Here is a 20,467-nt window from a genome sequence, read left to right on the forward strand (position 1 = left end):
TTGGAAGTTGTTCACGCCAAACAATCAAGAGCAGATTCAAAAACATCAGGCCAGTCCTCCCGGTGACCCAAACACATCACGCTGTCTTTTAAGGGCCTTCCCAGAACCTCAGTCCTACATTAATGTTGCATTGGACTAGCATGGTAGTCCAACATAGCCGATGCAGTGTTTGTTTCTAAGCAAAATACATCTAAGCTCTAAGTACTGTTGCTGAGGTTTTTTCCATTATTATTGGATTTTTTTGCTTTTTCACTGTTTGCAATATTTCTGACTTATAGTGCACGTTTTGGTACGTGATACTTCAGCCAAGCTTGCTGGATTGTAGAAATGCATTTAATACATTATCTTTAAATTTTGGCTAACAGAAGGGAAAAGAAAAAAGGAGACATTTCGGATAAAGTTAGAGAAACTGTTTGCAAGTCCTTGGATGGACAGTCATAAATGCAGGGGCAAATGACTATTCTTTTTTTAATCTGTTAGATTATGAGGAAGCTTTCAGTTCTCTCTAAAATTTAAGCTATTCATCTCTCCTGCAAGGTATTAAGGTACTGCTGGAAGGAAGTTAACACTAAGAGCTTTTGTCCCTCTCTCATAGTGTTTTTTCTTAGAGCAAAGAACTAAGGTAAAAAAAAAAGTCTTATCACCTACACAAAAGACAGAAAAGCCAAGCAAGGATATAGCAGGCAGACATCCGTCTGTCCACGAGGACAAAGGGGCACCTTGGTCTTCAGTGCATCACTGTGAACGACCTGAAGATACCTGGAAAATGAATTAACCTCACACTATAAAGGTGAAAGACTGACACCACAAAAAGAAAATTAAAAGGAACACGGAGTCTCTAATTTAATCCTTATTCTTCAAAACCATTCTGAAATCCAGTGAAACACATTTTTAGCTTGAACCGCTCTGTTCAAATGGAGAATAACCTGCACTTCCCCCTAACTCAAAGCCGTGCTCCCGCTGGCCCAAACTGTAGCATTTGGAGTTAGCATCTCTCTGTGTCTTTTGGGAACTGAACTAATATCCAACAGCTGTGGGAGAGAAATAAACAGTCTGAGGACATACTTGAACTAAAGGCTTTGGAGACAAAATCCTGTACCCCCGTATCAGCTTGCTGAGCTATTGTTCCTGCAGAATGGAAATAAAGACCCATTATCAGCAGGCTGGTTGCATGCTAAAGATCTGCTGCATCAGAATATATCAGAAATGCAGTCATAACCGACAAGAGGCACAGCTGAACCAAAGCCATGCTTTAGTTTGTGCATAATTGTACTATTGATTTTCCCGAGGTCTATGATTAATTTGAATAAGGAATTATTTGATGGAACTGGAAATGCCAGAGTTTAAATGACTGGGTTGTATGATACTTCTGGTGACAGCTGAATTGCAACTGCAGATTTAGAAACCATTGCCATCAATTGCTACAAGCAGAATAAGCTTCGGTTTGCCTTCTGTCTAAATTTTGCAGAAAATATATATGCTGAACAAGAGGAATTTGCATTCGCATCTTTTGAGGGGACAGAGAAAGCAAATGAGCAGCTAAGAGGACTGAAGAGGAAGTTGTAGAGATTAAAGGCCTTTTATTTATCCTCCAAGCAGATACAACAACAGTCTGTGCTGTGCCCCATCCACCTGGGACAGCCCTGCTTTGCAGGGCCCACTGAGAGATTTATGGATCTGCTGCTCCTGAGCAATCTGTTACGCGACACGGGGAAGAGGCTTTAGCTGCCTTTATCCTGGTGCAGCCCATTCATAAAAAACATCTATATTCACTAAATCTGTAGAGCTAAAACAGGACAGATTTTAAAGACAGCAGCCAGCTCACTGAAATTTGTTTTATCTTCCTACTGTGCAGAATGCACATGGGATTAAGTCACTTTTTTCCCCACCTATCTTCAATTGCATTTGTTGAAATCTCAAAGCACGTGTTTTCCCTCACAGCCTCTGTGATAAATACCGGAGGCTCTTCTCTGCCCACGGCCACATCACAGGTTTTTCCCCATTGCTACACCAGCAGGAAGAGAGCAGCTCACACGGACCACTGCCTGCCGGTCAGCTAATACTTAGCAGCTTATGAACCAGGCTCTCTGCATACATATTCATCACAGCCCTTAAAAAAAAAAAAGTTATTTGGTAGACAGTGGTCAACTAACATACATGGGTGAATATCAACCATGCCTCCAGGCTTGAAGCAATTCTTGCTAATGCCTTAGAAAACAGTCTGCGATTGCCCGTTCTAAGCTTGATAGGTATCTATTTTCCAGTTCAAAACAGAGAAACATGGTGCCTTCCTTTTTTTTTTTTTATGATCATGTCTTTGGAACCAAATGAAGCTCTGCTCTTCTGCAACTTGGACCTTGCTGCCTGCTGCAGCTGCTGCCTGGTCCTGGCACCATTGCTTCATGCAGTGATAAGCATTAGTAAGTGAGCTTTACTGTGTACATATTAAGTCACATTAAACATTCATCTCACTTACAAATTATTTTTGTGCAAATATACAAACTGGCCAGTCATAGATGGCCGCCTTCTGCATCTCAGCAACGATTACGGGGGATAAGATCTACTGTGTTCCTCTGGTACCATCCCTCCTCCGTGGGAATGGGGAAAGCCCGGCTGGCAATAAACTCGGGTAGGAGCCAGGACACTCAAGTTTAGGCCCATCTTTCCCAGTGAGCTGCAGAAGGACACATGACAAGTCACTTCACATCCCTGCCTCTCAACTGTGCAGATCTGTTAGGTGGAAGAATGATGCTGGCTCCTTAATTTTCCAGGCAATTTTTTTATGTGAAACAAAAAAAAAAAAAAAAAAAAAAAAACACGGTACCAAAATGAAGGCTGGCGATAGTCATTCGTAAATAGCACTATTTATAATTCACTGCCTGCATATTACCGGAGATGACTAGCGTTTGCATTAGCTATTAGAGGAAATGAAGAGGATCAGTCATGGTCCAGCCTTCGCAGCAAAGAGACTCAGGAGTTAGTTCCCCACATCTGTCCAGAGTTTGGACACAGACATGCACAATTTTAAATGTACATGAATATGCCACAAAGAGAAACCTCTTCCTCTTAGCCCCAGCCACACTAGTGCCGGTGAGAGCTCTGCCAACATGATGGCGCAGCTCTGAAGGCAGCACCTTCACTGCGACAGGCCACGTACCTGCTGTTCCTCCACGCTGGTCCCCACAGCGACATCTACATCCAGACTCTACCAATGGGCCAAAACCTACGATACTCAAAGCACTAAAATGCCTAGTCTGGCTTCTTATAAAACTTCATTCCTGCCTTGCCCCTCTCAGCTGTTTGGCAGGTCCTGCCCTCCGCTGCCCTGCCTTTCCGGAAGGAAGGGCCACGATCTGGCAACTGAGAGGCATCCAGTTCGCACGGCTATCGCATCCCTACGGGACCCCTGCTGATGTCGGGAACACGAACACGTTAAATCCCCGGCACTCCATCAGACAGCTACGAGCCAAGGTAAGGGACAGGAAGACTGGGATGAACAGAGTTACCCGTCCAGGTGCAAAGTAAAAGAGCTGGAGCAAGCCCAGACCGGATGAGCAGCTCACTCCCATTTCCCTCATTGCGACTCCAGAGCGAAGCCTTTCCCTGTACGAAGGTCACAATAATTAGTCTGCTGCTCTTACCAGAGCAGTACGTAACTGGGATTAACAGCCCCTTGCGCATTTATCTAGAAAAGTGATACTATACTCATCTCTGGATATTCAGAAGAATTTATCACATGCTTTAAGTAACCAAGAAATCATTCTTTAAGTAACCAAGAAATGCTTGCTTCATCCGCTGCAATGTCTGCAATGCTATTTAACAGACAACTCTGCTTATTTTGCTCAGACCAGCCATCTAAGAGCCAAAAACTCTGCTTGTATAATTCTAGAAGGGAAACTGGCCCAAAATATTCAATTGTCCTTATACCTGCAGCAAGGAAAACCCAAAAATAAAGTAGAGGATATTTCCCCCTGCTCCCCATGGTTGCGGGAAGGGTTCAAATGCCAATTGCCATTAAAGCCTCTTTAAAAACTTTTTGCAGCACAGCAGGCTGAAATTCAAACGGTAAGTCTTACTTCTCTGCAGGAATAAACAGTGTGATATATCTGAAAGGGAAGTTTGTTCTTCTTCTGATGTAAATCCCCATCAAAAGCTTCATTCTCAAACACATTTCACGGTTCGGTCATGCTGAGAAGCACTTCTTATCTTTCGAACCTGCAGCGCGTCGGGCTGAGCGAAGCGCGTGCAGTTTGCTTTTAGCCATCTCGCAGCACAGCCCCGCAGAGCGGCACGGCTCGCAGGGACCCGGGGCAGCGGTGCCACCGCGCAGCCAGGGTCGTGCCCACGCGGCGAGGACGAGGGCACTTGCCTTGGGACAGAAACTCAGGCGCAAGATGGAGATGGTCGAGCTGCTAAATCCGGTAAAAACCCAAGTCATCCCGTCTTCACTGCTGTTTCAATCTGAATTAACCAGCTCGGTTCGGCCATCGTTAATTAAGAGCCTCCTTTCTTTCTGGGCATCCATCTGTCGGATGCATCACCACTTCGGCTGCGGTGCAACAGGGTTAAATGACTCCCTGAAAGGCGGCGATCATAAGGAACGTTACAGCCCTACCTGTCAGGAAATACAATAAAGACAAGGCCTGTATATTCTGAGGAAGAAGGGTAAAAAGGAAGATTTTAGAGCAGAAATAAAGCAAGGAATTTTTCTTATTCTACTCAAACGCCTCATTCAGTCTTAGAGAACAAGTGAACTATTTTTTTCTGTTCCTCTGTATGAAAGTTATTCTGTGCACTATACAAACAGCTGTGATTTTTTTTTAAAAGATCCAGTTAGCTATATAATAAGTGGAGGGAGACTGGAAAGAAGCCCCATTCAGTGAGGCATCTCTCAGACCAGATTTCCTGACCCGCACTGTATGCTTGAAAGCCTCCCATTTCAGGGGTCAGACAAAATAAGGATTAAACTGAGTTGCAATAACTTGGATGTAGACCAAAAAATTTTTTGGTGGTTGGCTACTGTTCAGATTTATTTCTCCCCTTCTCTAAAGGGTGGTTATATACTTTTTTTTTTTTTTTTTTTAAACAAAACACCAATTTTACAAAAGCAACAACTTCCGGTTATTTAAGAAGACATTTGATTTTTGTTGTGTACCTCTTACATTTTTTTGTAATTGAAGTATTGCTTACTTTTTGTGACAGAAGACTTTGTAACTAAGTTTATGAAACTCAGTTTATACTGGTTTGCTCCCACGCTTTTATATCCCTGCGATGCTCTTTGTGAGGGGAATAAGCAAAGAGACCCTCAATGTCATTGCTCAGAGTAGCCCATGGATTCACACAGAAGCTTTTGCAGCAGCGTTCCCTGTCCCTGGTACAGCCTAGCTTTTTGCAAAGACTCTTGCATTAAGGAGAGCTTTTCCAGTCAGCTGTTCTCTGCAACATCCAGATTCTCCATTTTAATTAAATAGTTAATGAAGAAATCATTAATTTCCTTATGAGTGAAATCATGTAGTCCCTTTCAATTTGCATGATCTTGGAAGTGTAATTCAATACAAACAACTCTGAGATCCATCTGCTATGCACAGGATACACCGTGAATAATTGGCTAATGATTGTAAAGCACTTGGAAGACAAGAAGCAGCAAATACTCTCATCTATGTGTGCGTTTTGTTTAAACTTGCCAGGGGCTCTAATAACTGAAGCACCTTGCTGAGTGAATAAAATTCCTAGCTTCTCTATTAAAGTAAGTCATGTAAAATATAACTCCAGACCAAAATCATAATGAAACAAGCAATAAAACACAACAAAACATGAAGTTAAAAAAGGGAGTTGGGGGGGAGGAGAAATCCAGAGCATTTTTACTGCAAAGTGTCACAAAGATGATAAACATTTGCTCTTTTTTAAAGCCATTACAAGCGCTTGAACTAATATAAAGATAAAACCACATTATTTTTGAGAACTGCTTTTCATCAGCTGCTACATGAACCTTAACTAATATAGAGATTAAAACACATTATTATTGAGAACTGCTTCTCACTGGGCTCCTAGTTAGCAATAGACAGTACTAAAATACTGCTTTCTTTACAGTGTTTTAAGAGAAAATGCTAACAAAATTTAGGTTTATAAACAGGCACTGAAGATGAGACCACCGATTTCTTTTGGGAAGAAATTTAAGCCAGAAACAAGGACATCACTACAGAGCCCAGCTCCTGCCCAGCAGGTTTTGGAGTCTACCAACCTTCAGGCTCTTTATGTGGGTTACTTCCCAGCTGAGCAGTATTTGGGGCAAGGGCCAAGTCCAAGCTTGACTTACACCCATCTCAAGCCCAAAGACTTATGATGACCCTTGGCAACATCAAGGAAGAAAACACAGGTCTGCTTTAGGCATACTTCTGGGCGAAGGTTCATGCAGGACACAGGTTATTTCTGCAGTGAGAGTCAAAACTTCTCTCAGCTCTAAAAATAATGCCTCATTCCTCAGGCATTAAAGTCATCTACAAGGGCATGTTGACCTTTTAATCCCAGCACTTGAGCCAGCTAAGAGTGTTTGTTCAGCCTGCCGTAACTAGCCAACTTCAGTGTGTTTTCAGTCCACCTCTATTTTGCGCTCTCGTTTCGTTTAGCACACCAAGCGGACACCAAAAGTCACAAGCCTCTTCTGTTTTCGTCTATCCCATCTCCCTCTCATTGTAGTATTCACCTACCCGTTATACAGTATTTTCACCAATTATCTGCATACACCCGGTTTTACGCATCCCGAGTACATGCATGGACACATACACACATGGCTATGTATGAAGCTTCTTTACTTTTTAAGCATATTTATTTCCCTTCACTGCAACAAGGCACAAAAATCTTCCTAACCAAGAAAGTAGCAGTCTTTCCAAAAAAAGAAGTTGTAAAGAACCAATGCAACAACCATTTCTTGATTTTCAGTCCTCTGCTCTCCATGGTCTCTTCAAAAATGGTACCCTTCTCCTCCCACTTCCGAGAGAGACTCCAGTAGACAACATTTAGTCTCGTGGACGGTATTTCATCACAGCAGACTGTTTCCCTTATCACCCTTCGCGTTTCTTAGTTTGGCACTTAGAAGTCTCCGCACGCACGCTCAAGTTACCCCAGAAATATTTCTTTTAATCTGTTGAACACAGACCTACTTGAAAGTAAATTCAAAATGATGAAGCCTCTCATTTACTGCCACCCATAGGAAACCTTCAGAGCAGGGAAGCTTCAAACACTTTGAAAGCACCGGACTGGATTTACCCTCCGAGGGCCGCTCTGCATTCGGTGTCTGCCTTGGCATAAACGCGTGGCCTGAACCAACAGCTAGGATAATTCGCGCCGGGTCTACTACAAGGCAGTATCCGACCATGCGGCAGCAGCATCAGTCCGTACACCATCCAGCGCGAGGATGGACCCCAACAGCTTCGCCGGGACCTTCGCCGCCCGTCCCCACAAGAGGAACATGAGCGCTCTCCTCCAGTCCCACCTTTCCAGGCAGCTGAGGGCTTCTCTGCTGCCGGTAGCACAGTAGCAGGAGGAAAAAATTGCAATCAAGGTCCATTTCTAGGTTTCAAGTGAGATCTCTTTTGTATTCAGTGCCAGCTATTAAGCTATTTTCTACATGACAGGTTCATAGGAACTGCCTTATTAAAATTTCTGTCATTCAATAGAGGCAAGGCAGCTAAAAATGATTCCAATTAGCAGCTTTCTGGATGTATAGAGTTTTATTTCTGGTTAAAAAAAAAAAAAACACCTAGACATCTATGGAATAATTAAACCCATAGACCAGATGGGGAATCTCACAAAAAAAAAGTTTCAAGTAGTGTTCTAAGTCATGCAGTTTATTCAACACACATCTGTGCTGCAGCGTCGCGCTGCTTCTGCTGTAATCACGGAATATTTTAACCTGTGTGCAGCCTCCCAGCAGTGCGAGCGCACGCACCTCCGAGGCGGCCATGACTTCTGCAGGGCCACGGAGCGACAGCCCCATTCTCCAGCCCAGCACGAGGCACGAAGCAGCAGCTGTGAGCAGCAGCACCAAGGTCCCGAGACAGACGCCTAGTCCTGACTCCACGCAGTAAGGTATCTGGCTTATTGTAGGACCACAGTCACACAAGGATGACTTAAGACAAACTTCCCACTGTGCTGTTGGGGGAGGGGAGACAACTTACAGCAGCTCCTATAAAGCCACTTAGTGAAACTTCTCTGGTTCACCTGGCTCCTCACCAGCCTCCTTCTCCATTGCACACTGTGTCAGAGTATTCAGGGGTTTGTGTGTGGAAAGGCTCTCCTCCTCCTGCTACGATTAAAGGAGCGTCTAATAGCTGATGGAGACTGCGGGATGTGCATAACTGAGAGGAGCCTATCTCACATTACAGATGCGTTTTATTACAGCATGTGCCCGCAAGCCCCGTGCCATGTGGCCTAACCAACGCAACGCAGCTGCTTGCACTCACTGTCTGCACCATGCAAACTCCAGGGCCCCGGCAGCCCTCCCATCCAGCAGCCCTCCTGCCTTACAGCAGTCCTGGCCTGCTGAGAGCTACGATAGCAAGGTCCTTCCTCTGTACTTCAGGGAGGGGGGAGGAAAAAAAAAAAAAAAGAAAAAAAAAGCCAATTCTCTACAAATAGAGTATGCATAAAAAGCAATTATCAGTTAAAAAACCCCCTCAACTACATTCATCTCAACGTTTATTGCTAATCATTACTAATTCATTCTGAACGCACTGCATTGCAATAGCAAATTCAGTATTCATGAGGGTTGGGAGTGCAGAACAAGGTCCTCGCACCCTGCCAGAGAACGATGCAAATGTTGAGGCTCTCTTTTTTAGCAGGGAGGCTTGGCCCTGTGCCCCCGGAGCAGAGCAGCAGACTATTCCGCATGCAGTGGCAACCTCTCCGCCTGCATCTGCAACCTCCCGAAAACAGCGCCCCAGAGACTGGGCAAAGCTTGGAAACACTTGCAGACCTGCATCGCATTTGGCCTCCTTCAAGGGCTACAGAGCAGAGCTGGAGCAGGGCAAGGCAGCTTCCGACACAGTGCCTGCTGCCCGGCGGGCTGGTCAGCCTCCTGCCAGCCCATCACCGAACGCCACAGCACCCCAGGTTTGTATTTCAGAGTCTCCTGCACCTTCCATCTCAAACATCAGAAGAGGGCAACAGCTCAGTTAAGGCAACGGGCCGAGAACAACCCTGCCTCCCTCCAGCCACGGCGGCAGGGCTGGATGGGCCAGGCAGGCACCTCGAGGGCTCCCCTGTGTCTCCCGCCTTTCAGGCTGAGAACTGCAGCTTGGGGTTGATGTCCATCACCCCATCCCACTGTCCCAGCAGGCACACCCAGCTCACCTGGCCGCCCTCAGCAACGCTTCGCCTGGCGAGCTCCATCCACGCATCCACCCGTGAGCCCCCAGCAGCCTTGTCGGGTCCCCGCGAGCAAACGAGACCCTCTCTTGGCCAGAAAAGCTCAGAAAACCTAGCGCAAAGACTTGTGAAATTCCTAAGTTGCCAAATCTACCCGCTCTGCGGCCATGTCATCCCCCCAGACCCAAATTAGGGGGCTCGTGCCGAGAGCTGGAGGGGGAGGACCCCACTGCTGCCTTCGCCCGCAGGAGCCCCTTGCGCTGCAGCAGCACACACTGCGCATCTCAAGCGGGATCTGGGCAGGACTAACACACATTTAAGATCCAATAGCTTTCCCAAATTTAAGCTAGGCACAAGCAGCACGCCACCACACAGCCTTCGCTTCCCCGCTCCTCGTTTCCTTCACAGAGGTGCCGAAGGAGAAGCGCTGCCCTCGGCGGGGGACGAAGCTCCCCGGCGCGGCCGGGAGCCCGCTCCTGCGAAACCCCCAGAGCGTCAGCGGCCGAACGCCACTCCTGCGGCGGAAAACAGGCCTTACTGAAGTGAGTTTCAGGTCATCTGCTCGATTAACAAGCTGCTTTCAAATGCAGCATCCTAGTGACTGTATTTTTAATAACCTGAGGAATATCCTGCAGCTCTGTTTTTAGGGAGGGAAAGTTTGATCTCGGGGCATTTTGATGCAGTCCCCTTTTGGCTACGATACTGCTTCACTGCCAGCAATTAACTAAGGTCAGCAGTATAATTCACCCCTTTCTAACTTACAGCGTGGAAACACTGCACCGAGGAGTACATAAAATGTGCGATTTAGCAGCGACCTGGGAAGCTGTCGTTAAGCGCACAAGGGAGCACAGCCCAGCCTCCCCGAGCGCGTTTCCCATTCCTGCTAATGGCACGTCGAGAAGCAAACATCCTCCATAAACTTTCATCACGCAGTTTCTCCCTTGCTCTTCGGCAAACGAGCTGCTGATGTGGACTCAGAGGCGGGTAAGGCATCCACTTCTCCTTGTGCCGGTGCTACAGAAAACCAGGTTGGCTTTTCCTGGCGAGTGCCTGCACTGCTACGCTTCACACTGTGGTTTTCATTACATCCTGCTTTTAAGCCATTCAATTCCAGGCAGCGTTCGAGAGGGAGACTCGCAGATACACTCACAAATGCTGCCAGAAGGACAGTCCCCTTCTTCCCTTTCTCCCGCCCCAGCCCGCTCTCCTGCCCCCGCTGCGGATCTCCGGGAGAGCCAATTCACCCCACTAACTGAGCAGAGAAACAGTAACTCCTGTTCTGTCCTCGCAGGGAAGTTCAATACCCCTAAACCGCTTCTCATTCTTGAAGACAGCTGACTTCTTCCACAGGCAGCTGGTACCTTGGTGACAGGCCAAACATATAATTACTTTCTGCCTGTTTACATTCCCCAAACACTCCTCTGTAAGACTTCTAATTTTGCATCCTAAATCAACTGGGAAAGAGCTGCTACGCTGCACCTTGCCAATCCAGGTCGGACCCTGGGTGCTGGCACCTGACCCAATCCCCTGCCCACGTCCTGCTGCCCATCCTCTGCGGTGCTGCAGCCACGGGGCAGCGGGGACGGGGACAGCCGGGCTGTGCGAGACAACTGCTCCCTTCCCAGCAGCCGCTGTCCTCCCGCTGCGTCCCGGGAGCTGCGGGGAGAGACGCTTTGCTCCCCGGCACCAGCTCTGCCCCTTCTCCACCCCACTCCTGCTCTGGCCTCAGCCCTGTCCCCCCTTGTCAGCTGCTCACAAGACAAGAGGAATGACTAGGGACCTTTTGAGAGAAGGACAGGGTGGGAAGAGGACCTCTGGACGAGCTGACCATCTGCATTTGCTTCGTAGAGGTGTTGGCTCCTTTTAGGGTGTGAAAAGCACCTTCATTTCTCTGGCTGCTGGATTTTGCAGGAGAAAGAAGAGCAGGATGGTTTTATTTTGGACGTAAGAGGCTACATATAGGACAGGCAAGGGCGCACGCAAGTCCTGTAACCCGGTGGAAGGAAGACCAAGGTGAAAGCCTCCATACCAATACCACCCCTGCCAGAGCGCTCCTGTCTCGCTGAGCCCCCCAGGCCCCCTCCCCAGGGCACCCCCTTTCAAGCTTACACTCACCCCATGGAAGCCAGTTTACCTATCACAATAGTCTCAGACTGACAAAGTTCAGCGTTAGCCATTACATTAAGAAGCCTTCGGCCAAGCCTGGTTTCTTGAACCTGATCTCCCCCCTTTCCACCAGGTTTTCCATGCATTGGGAATCCACAACATCCACAACCAGTAGCGACAGCCAGCAGGCGATCGCACCCTCACTCAGAAATCGCCGCTTCCCAAAACCCCTGCCGAGCCCCCCTTCGGGCCGCGCCACGCTCCTCCTCCCTGCAAGCCCCCAGGCCCTCAGCTCATAAACTGTGCTGGGGTCTCTGACACACCACAACAGCCTCCACTAGTAAATAAACAAATAAAATAAAAGCCCAAGTATCTTTTTACCAATATGTATGCAAGCTGTTGTTCAAAGCCCTCTTGGTTACCTTGAGGTACTGGGAAGAGGTTGGATCAAGGGCTCAGCATTTAAATATGCAAGTCTAAAACAACTCCATAGCTTTAGATGATTAATCTTTATCTTAAAATAATGTCCACGGTCCACCAGGGTGTAGGGCCAAACTGAAGGTCAGCAGAGAACCAAACCTAAGCCGTGCACCTAGCTGAACTTCAGAGCGCTCCTGCTCCCCCCGCCCAGCTACGCAAGCTCTAGCAAGCGGCACAAAGCTTCTGCTAGAGCAAAACAATTAACCAAGCTACTTAGAACTGAACAAAAAAGTAAAGAGAAAGTAATACACAGAAAAGGTTTCAGAAGCACTCAAAACACTTAAATAACCAAGCTTTTGAAACTCAGACATGAAAAGCTTTCACTTGAAAGCATCTGGAGAAATCAATAGACTACTAAATATGTGGTCTTACTAGAGAAAGAGTAACACAAACATACCTGAAACAGCCCTGCCACATCTGAGCATGCTTTCAAGCCATTCAAGGCTGCTAGAGTAGATAGACATAGCACTTACCACCTACAGCCTTTTCTCTTCTCACTCGGTATCCAGCCACCCTCACACCAGTACTCAGCTCAGGCGCTGCTGAGCGGAAAGAGCTGCTCCTCACGAGAGGCCATGTTTTGCACAAATACTTTTTTTTTTTTTTTAATTAAGGTGGAAGTGTTTCAAACTAAATGAATTTCAGTAACAAAGCTAATATCAAGGGCTTGTACCAGCAAGCATACAGCTAGCAATTAGCAGAGGAGTGCACACACACCCAGGAGCCACTCACCCTGAGACCCCCAGTGACACAGGCATCTACCAACCTGCAATCACAGGTTTAATGGAAACAGCTGCAAATGGAAGCAGGTGGGCAGAGTTAGGGGAGGTTTGCGTGTTGGCAGAGGAGCCTGCACTGCAACGAGACCCTCTGCTTGCAGCAGCCAGGCTGGAGCCGATGTGGCCAGTGAACAGGCACCTGCTTGCAGTGCAGGTGTCCCTGATGGCCCATTTCTTCATGCAGAGGATAGACCCGGTTTGGCTCACACACTAGTGCTTGGTCTTACGCAGCAAACACCTGGGAAGGAGGAAGAGAAAGCAAGTGCAAAGGGCAGGCGGGAGCGGCAGGCTGGTCATTTTGCAGGCACCGCATGCTCCTTCCCTTTGCAGCAGTCGGCGGCGGAGGGAGCTGCTTGCTGCCTCTCCTCCCGCTTATTCCCTCCCCGCCTGGAAGCAACGGACTGCTACCAGCGTGCACAGGCAGCACCTTTTTGTTTTCCTGGTGCTTCATGCCCATCAAAGGGCAAAGCAGGCTCCTTGGCATGCAGAGCTTGCCGCGGCACGGACGCGGGCGCAGCAAAGGGGAGCACAGCGCAGTTACCAAGCACCGCACGCTATCACACGCCTCCACGGCTTCCCCTGAAAAAACGCACTTGCTCAGCGCGAGCTGCTAGAAAGTGCCGACTTCTGACAGACATAGGAGTCCAATGCCTACATCAAGTATTTTTGCATTAATCCGGTTCTCAAAGATCAACAATTAACTAGAAGGAGCTGGTGCTGCCTGGGATTGGAGGCTGCTGTTGTTTTTTTCCTAATTGGAGGTCAAAATCAGTTGCTTGTAATGAAATAACTCGACTTTCAGAAGTACTGAAACCCCAAAATCTCTGAAATGCTCAGAATTTTAGAAAATTTCCTTATTATTACTCCTTTGCAGGCCTAGCTGTGAACCTGGATTAGTTTTAAAAATAAGCTTGTTTGAGTTTCTTCAGCTGCTAGCTTAGGAAACATTTCACAGCCTATCTTTGCACTCGATCAGTTCAAATCAGGGTTAAAGCCTATCACTTCCACCAACATTACATTCACTCCAAACTGGAAAGGGACCATGTCATATATTTAGTCACTGAGCATAGTTCTTGTAAGGTGATGTTCTGACTTGCAATACAGCACATGTGCTCGAGATTAACTGGAAACAACTTTAAATATTAAATATTCTGTGTGATAGTATCAATGATCAAAGATGCAGAGAAATTCTACTTCTTAATTAATAAAGCAAGGCTCTAAACCACACAGATAAGGAGCAACCAGAAATAGGAAGCTGTCATTCATGAAACATAAATCTCTTTTTTCCATTTCTTTCCCACCTAGCTAATCACAAACAGTAATGAACCATGGACAAGAAATTTAACGCCTTCGTGCAAAAAAATCACTGATAAAATGCCCTATTTAACCAACTGATAGTAATCATGCAGGGAACAGCATCTAACCTTCAGCTTTCTAATTACTGTAACACAGGGAAGGTATGAAACTAAAAGAGAAAAGGGAAGAGACTTTTGATATAAAACCTGTAAGCAAAATTGAAAATTTGCTAGCAATTATTCTAACATACAGCAGTGTTGATATTCACAGCAGATTTTGCAAGCTGTAGGAATTTTTATCACCCACCACTCACATACAAATATTTACTTTCTTAATGGACATTTTTCCTCAAATGAATGCTAACGTGTGTGCTGAAGCGCAAGGGTGTAAGTTAATTGCTATTGTCATTTCTAGGCAATTACTGCCTACACTAACGCTGTCATGCAGTGGAGGCAAGAGAGAGAAACACCACCGCTAATGGCGAATTTCCGGGCGTTTATCTCTGTGTCAAAACATTATCATCCTGTAATCACAGCTTTTCACATGAAATAGCTGCAACAGCAGCAAAATCCCAATGCAAAGTATCTTTCAACACCAGCGTGGGGATTGCAAGGAGCAGGATGCCGCTGCCTAAGCTGCCAGCAAGCCGCTGGCTGGTGCAGCTCCCAGCCCGGCGCTGGGACTGCCCTTTGGCCGCGCAGGGCGACAGGCTCCCCGAGGGTGGTCCGGAGCCGTGATGCTCCGCCTGGGAAGCGGCAGGGAAAGCAAAGGGGAGTTTCCAATTCCACAGGGAATTGGGCTGTTCATGGCCAAGAAAACTGTCCTGCAATTTGGTTTCGAAGCTTGGGAACCAGTAGCTCTGGTGTTCACGGAGACTATGCAAGATCCAAGTTTATAGTTCTACCCGTGCCGGAGGTTTTTGAAACCAAGATATCCTTGGAGCACTCCAGCTCTCGTGGTGGGTTGCTCTGGCTCAGTAATCTGATATGCCACAGGGTAAAACACTAAAAACAAAAAAGGCTGGAAGTGATCCGGACCAGAGTACCTCTCTGCGGAGACACGTTCTCCTGGGAGGGGGCAAGACAGACCCAAAATCTCATTTCATACAGAAGGACTTTCAAGCCGCAGCTAGGTCAGTGCTCCAGGCTCTTGGGAGAGGAACCCCCCCCTCAGTCTCCGCAAATCCAGCTCTTAGGTTGCTCACGCCTGCCTACACTCAGCTCCTGCTCTTCTATGAACTACTCTGACCGTTCTAAAATACACCGAAATGTGTCGCAGACGTGAAACTTGGGTTGTTTCTTTCTGGCTAGAACTGATTAGTGAAAGGTGCCAAACTTATGAGTGGTTTTGACCATTTTGCTGCATAAGTGTTTCCATAGAAAAAAACCTGACATCAGTTCTACAGCTGAATCCATCACCGCCCACCCACCACCAATGCAACGCTTTCCTCTCCATCACTGTTCTTCCCTGAAACAAAGTAATCCGAACAGAGAGCGCAAGGGAACAAGACCTCTTAGTCTTAATGAATCATGACAGCAGATAATGGCACATCAATGTATCATTATATTAATAGCTCCACAGCTAACCAATGGCACAATTATCAAACAACACCTAAATCTACCTACCCAATAATAAATACATGGGTGGCACAATTTCAGATATGGGCACTTCCATATCTTATAGATGTAAGCTCAGATTAAGATTTATCATTTTAAATCCCATTAGGCAAGCATGCACATTTACCATACCTCTGCTCACGTGTAACCTCCACTCCCGCACAGCAGGTTTCGCTCCTTCGTACAGCCTGTTCCGATTTGCCTTCTGCAGAAACACCCAGAGCTCACAGCAAAATTTCCCCAAGACACAGGCCCTCTTCTAAGAAGCAGTGTTTAGCACAGACATTTACACACCTCAGCAGCTTTTTCCCCTTAAGTCACTGAGACGTGATCCTCTCCCTGGAAATGAAGCATGAAAGTGCTAGAAACCACTCACAGCTTGACGGCTGCATTTCCTTAGGTGTGTGAGCCAAATTACTAGGAGTGTTGTGCATGCATAGAAAACTCATTTACAAATTAGGTTGTTATAAAGCTTCAATCCAAAAAGAGGCATCTGTGTATTCTCCGCATTACAAATACTCATTTTGTGTTGCCTAAAACTACTTGTTTCTTTGGGTACTGGGCAATATTAATCTATAATGAGGCTTTCTTAGGTTGTTCTGTCTAACAGAAGAGCACAGCCACTTACAAATAATGAGTTCTGCTTCTGAAACGTGCAAGGAGTATCACTGGGTCAAACCATGAACCATCACCAGTCTCCCCAGTTAGGAAAACCAGAGCAGGAGGGGAAAGCATCCTATTCTGCAGAGTCCCCACACTGGGATATGCCTTAGCATGTCTAAAATTGATATTCCTACTTCAAATTTAAGGATTATCCTCCCTGTCCCCAACTTGCAGACAACAGTAGTTGAGGCATGCAATAGTTACTTTCCCCCACTGGTCTTGCAAGCAGTTCTGCAGTTTTGGAAGTACTTGCCAGAGCAACAAAGAAAAACAAAACACACAAACCTAAAAAAAAGACTCTAGCCAAATGACCGGTCTTGCATTAAATCCAGTTAAAGAGCAAGCTTCCAACAAGTGTTCATTTATGGTGCTTACACCAGTGCCTACCAAATCCTTTGAGTACTCCACACATAGGGATTAAAGCCAACATGCGTTAGGGTTTAGTTCCTAACTCATTAAAATGCATGACATTGACATGGATGAATATCCTTGCCTGCTTTCGAAATCCCAGCTTTGATGTTTATGCCACACGACTTTTACATATTGCTCAACAAACACCCAGGAATCCAAGTTCTTAGACTTTTTTCTTCACATAGGATCAGATTTTGTCACCAGTGCTATATGTATTACATACCATATCAAGATGAGTAGTTGGAATCAATTTTATTTTAAGAACCACTGCTTCATTTGAATTAATTTTTGGAGTAATGAGTAATTTACTTTACCTTTAGAATGGATGCCAGGCACCAGACCTTGCAGAAGCAACTCATCATTAAAGGAAACAGATGTTTTATGCACATTATCAGAGAAAATTTAAGCCTGGTATATCTAGGTGGAAGTCCATAACGAGCAAGCACTGAAATATATTCAGGGGGTCCCTTAGATTTTACACATCCATAATGGGAGTATGTGCTTCCTCAAATCAGAGCTAATCTTCTGAGATAAAGAACAGCAGAACTGAATTGTCTATATTGTCTATACCATATTTTTTAAAGGAAAAAACCATCATGAATGGCATCATCTTCTGTTAGTTTATGTTAGAAGTGCGAATATTTTCATTTAAAAATGATAGTGAGAGAAAGTCGGGTAGCTTGCTGATGCAGAGAATCCCATTCCCATACTGCCTTGATTTGTTCTATAAATTGGGTATTAAGCTACTTCCCTCCAAGCTGCATCTCACCATCTGAGAATCTCTGAATCCTCCCAGCCTTTCTCCAGTCAAAGACAGGAACACGGTTCTGGGATTCTATGTGTAATCATAAATTGCTCATTTATAAATTATTACAATACAATGGACACACTTATAAATTTTTTCAGGCAAAACTGTTTTTGGTTAAAAACTAAAAGTTATTTTGAAAACCAGTTGAGGAAAGCTGCTGTGAACATATCAGGTGGTAATCTTAGCAATTCATTTTGGAATAACTGAAAATGAAATTTCTCTCCAATATTATGTTGCTACTTTCACATTATTTTATCTTTTGCTTATGCATATAAGTTTCTGATGCCCACAGACATGTCGCCCTACAAAGCCTTTACATTATTTTTAAAGTAAGGAAAGCCATTGCTATCCAGCAACAACTGAAAACATCCTCAACTCACCTTCTTCGAGATCAATGCATTTCTTCTCTGTATTTTCACAGCTTTGCTCCAGACTGGGGCATCTCCTTCTCCAGGACCCCTCTGATGTGCCTGTCCCCAGGGTGGCCCTGGGAAAGGCTTGTGGTGTCTCCTCCTCGTGGAGTGAGGTTTGGTTTCACTCTTCCACCCTCCTGATTTCAGCCTACCAAGAGCCTGACTTTTCCCAGGACCGAAAGCAGAAATCCTTTTCGAATGAAGTGGGTCACACGGAAACTAAAATGCCCATCAGAGAAATCCAGCCTTTTTTGACAAAAAGCTAGAATTGTGTTTCATTTTTCTCAGTGCTCAGCAGAGCTAAAGCCTGTGGTACGGTTAAGAACAGCAAAGAAAGGAGAAGGGGCAACAGTGGCCTTCGGATGCCAAGCTGTGCCGCACGGGGAACCCGCCTGGCAGAGGGCCTCGGGGCTGCGCGAGCAGCAGGTTTGTGCTGGAACCGCTGAAATGCAAAACCCCCGAGGCAGCAAGGGCTTCCGCCAACACTTCGGGCTGGAATCAAAGGGAGGAGCTTTTTGGTCCACATTTGCGTTGTTTGTAGCTTTTTTTAAAAAAAGTATTGCTTCAGGTATTTAAGAAAAAAGTCCTTTCAAAATATTTCTTTAAAACAGGCCCCGTGAAATGCTTCAGCATTTACAAGAGCCAGGCCATTCGTGAGCCTGCAGCTGCTTGCCAAGTCCTCCCTCGGTTTGTGAATGCGCAGGACTCTCCGTTTAGCCAAATTTCTTATGGGCAAGAAGGTCTGGCTGTGTCTAGGAAAGTGGGTTTCATTCTTTTTCCTGCCATTACAGGTCATCTGACTTCCACTGCTTCCAGGAGCTAAATGAAATTCTAGGTTTCTAATCCTTGGGTATTTCAAATATTCAGAGTAGAAGCATCAGCTTCTAAAAATCTCTCAAGAGACCAACCTATATTTTTAAGTGCATGAATGCCTTTGGAAAACAAGTATCTTTCACTAAGGTACAAACTTTCTCCAACTTTATTTACACATAAATGCAAGTGTTTTTTTCTTTGGCTGTCAAAGACACAAGTCTGATTTGGGGAGCCTGGGCCTGGCAGCGCCAAGGTAGTTGTGAAAGCTTATTTATGGCAAAGCATCAATGCAATTTCTATGACTTTGTATAGAGGAGGAGTAGGACTGGCTTGACTGTTTTTTGTTTTTGGGGGTTTTTTCAAAGGAGAGTTGAGTTCAAGAGAAATGTTTTGCCTGGGAAATTTCATAAAAGGGAAAAAAACTACTGGAAACGGTCTCAACACTGGTCGCCAGACTACACTGAAAAAACTGCCTCTGGCACATGACACTAATCATGCACAAGTTTTGTAAAATGCATGAGAAAATTACACGCCGAAAATTTCAAAGTCTCCAAACATTTCATTAGCCTGCAAGTAAATAGCTAATTAGTTTGATAAAGAGCATTAAATTAAATAGTACCTTTAGCAAGGCCTCCTAGAAGAACTAATCTAGGAGATTTGAAAGCAGCAGTGGAAATGGAAGGTCCATGTCCAGGCTGATGTGTGCACACCTGATTAAATCATGTCAGAAGCTGTGAACTAACTTGAGGGTTTTTTCCTAGATACAATTACCCAATTTATAGTGTCCCAATGTCAGTTTAAAGCTCAACTAAATCTTATTTGAGTCTCAAAAATGTCTATGTATATAAAATATATATATAAAAGCTGACAATTTACTCCAGCAATATCTGCAAGAGACCTACATGGGCTTATCTATCAATGGAATCATTGCAACTGAAGTGCGAGCTCAAATATCAAGCACAACTTTTGGTACTAATTTGTTCAAAACGATATTTAAAGAAAAACATTCAAGATTTCCATGAGACCAATTTACTACATTATGCACAGCTTCTTGCTTAAGACACAAACAAAATTCATTAATTGATTCTCATATTTGCATGCAACTTACATTTGAGGGAATATTTTAACTTAAATAAGCTCTTCACTATTGAAAGATGTGAACTTAATGATTTAGAAGTGGAATTGGAAGTGAGGCTCAAACTCATCTTAGACTGCCAAACACCTATTAAATGGCATAGCTTGTGGATCACAGGGATAGGCATCCCTGTGATCTGAGTTGGAGACAAACCAGAGGCTTTCAGCTGCAAAACTGTAGTTTTCACCAGTAATCTCTGGCAATCAATAGTATTTTAGAAGAGGGACATATTACACATTCCCCACATCCTTCAATTTATCAGACACTCTCTCTTATCAGACTGAGCTTTTAATTGCTTGTAGCTCTTTTTCAGGATATGTGCCTGCACCAGGATGGCTTAAAAAAAAAAACAAAACAAAAAAACACAACAACCTCAAGACAAGAAAGGCTCCTATTTCGATGATCAAGGGTAGGGGTAAAATACATTGTTTTCTCTGTTTTAAGTCCTTGCAAATTAAGGAGGCAACATCCTTCTGGGCAAAAAAAGAAAGAGGACCGCATGGGGAAGAGAGGATGGGTTTGCTTATGATATATTTGCTCAGGGCTCTAACTTAAAGCTCAGCTGGTAATTTTACTTGCAG

At 45.3% G+C, this 20,467-nt stretch overlaps 1 protein-coding gene across 5 annotated transcripts in view; it reads right to left on the reverse strand.

Annotated features, from left to right (window-relative positions):
- KCNIP1 (potassium voltage-gated channel interacting protein 1) overlaps nt 1-20,467 on the reverse strand; it is a 452,168-nt gene that overhangs the window by 84,797 nt on the left and 346,904 nt on the right. The window contains exon 1 of one of the 5 annotated variants that reach the window (XM_064520831.1): nt 17,906-18,017. The exons of 3 other annotated variants lie outside the window; for them this stretch is intronic. The gene's annotated coding sequence lies outside the window, so the exon portion shown is untranslated. Of the gene's footprint in view, nt 1-12,425; nt 12,448-17,905; nt 18,018-20,467 lie in introns of those variants that run through there. One more of the 5 variants, XM_064520830.1, reaches the window with a different exon arrangement.

Source organism: Dromaius novaehollandiae, chromosome 15, assembly GCF_036370855.1.
Source record: "Dromaius novaehollandiae isolate bDroNov1 chromosome 15, bDroNov1.hap1, whole genome shotgun sequence".
NCBI classification, from domain to species: domain Eukaryota; kingdom Metazoa; phylum Chordata; class Aves; order Casuariiformes; family Dromaiidae; genus Dromaius; species Dromaius novaehollandiae.